The sequence below is a fragment of the Sciurus vulgaris genome, assembly GCF_902686455.1.
Source record: "Sciurus vulgaris genome assembly, chromosome: 16".
Taxonomy (NCBI): domain Eukaryota; kingdom Metazoa; phylum Chordata; class Mammalia; order Rodentia; family Sciuridae; genus Sciurus; species Sciurus vulgaris.
The window spans coordinates 14,495,554-14,497,094 of NC_136477.1; the positions used below are offsets into that span (position 1 = coordinate 14,495,554).

A 1,541-nucleotide genomic window follows, 5' to 3' on the forward strand; every position below is an offset into this window, starting at 1 on the left:
CATGGAAGAAGTAATTATTCTTAAAAAATATTTGATGGTCTGTGACATAAGTGGTAATTTCCAAACATTTCTATTTCAATATTTGGGAATAACTGTGGAGAATCAGACAACCCCAAAACTAAAACCTGGTGGCTATCAGAGCACAAAGCTTAATAAAGAAGTCTGGAAGTTCAGACAGGTGGACATCAAGGGATGAAAACTACAGGAAGCACGTAGAAGGTGATCCACCATCCACCATCTCATCAAAGAACCTCAACACTGGCTCTGGGGCTCTGCAGCCTATAGTCACTGGCATGTGCTTCTGCAGCCCCAGACAATGGATCCTTTTAGGTTTTCCCTCCAAAGACACTTTTCAACGCTCTCTTTACATCTTTATTCCTCAGACTGAAGATGAAGGGGTTCAGCATGGGGGTGACCACAGTGTATATCACTGAGGCTGTTGAAGTGGACTGTGAGCTGTGAGTTGCCACAGAACTAAGGTACACACCTAGGCCTGTGCAGTAAAACAAGGAGACCATGGAGAGGTGAGACGCACAGGTGGAGAAGGCTTTGTACTTGCCCTGAGCTGATGAGATTGCACGAATGGAAGACACTATCTTGGAGTAGGAGTAAAGGATGCCAGCAAGGGGACAAGTAACCAAGAGCACAAGTGCAAAATACACTACCAGGTCATTGAGGAAGGTGTCAGAACAGGCAAGTTGGACCACCTGGTTGAGTTCACAGAAAAAGTGGGGGATTTCTAAGTGTGTGCAGAAGGACAGTCACAACACCATTAAGCTTTGTATCAGGGCATGCAGGACACTCACGATCCAGCACACCAGAACCAGCAAACCACAGAGTTGGGGAGTCATGATGGCAGTATAGTGCAGGGGGTGACAGATGGCCACATACCTGTCGTAGGCCATGACAGTCAGGAGGAAGTTGTCCAACTCTAAAAAAACCAAAAAAAAGTACATTTGGGTGATGCAGCCTGCATAGGTGATGGCCTTGCTCTGGATCTGGATGTTCAACAGCATCTTTGGGACAGTGGTGGAGGTGAAGCAGATGTCCACAAAGGACAGGTTGGAGAGGAAGAAGTACATGGGTGTGTGTAGGTGGGAGTCTGAGATGGCAGCCAGGATGATGAGCAGGTTCCCCAGCACAGTGACCAGGTACATGGAGAGGAAAAGCCCAAAGATGAGAGTCTGTAGTTCTGGGTCCTCTGAAAATCCGAGAATGAGGAATTCTGGAACTCCTGTATTGTTTCCTGGTTCCATGTGGTGGATGAGACTACAGGAAAGAGAAAACTGTTACAGCTTTTCACGCATATGAACACTACTGATATGGTTGAAGTGTTACAATTTATATTTTCCAGTAAATAATTAACTTCTGCGATATCATGGGTCTGGTCATCCTGGGGCAGCCCTATTGCCAATATTGAGGAGGAATTCCTGTCTCTCTCTAAGCCTTTCCCCACGAGTTCATGCATTTTACAGTTTGAATGAGAAATTTCTTCTTACCATGGAAGAGCACATGTGTATTGCTGTCCTCATTCCAGGCTC

At 45.9% G+C, this 1,541-nt stretch overlaps 1 pseudogene across 1 annotated transcript; it reads right to left on the minus strand.

The window, feature by feature from the left end:
• Nucleotides 1–285: 285 nt before the first annotated feature.
• On the minus strand, nucleotides 286–1,256 carry LOC306647111 (olfactory receptor 7A10-like; annotated as a pseudogene). Its single transcript has one exon. The product of its transcript is annotated as an olfactory receptor 7A10-like (transcript).
• Between the last annotated feature and the right edge of the window lie 285 nt (nucleotides 1,257–1,541).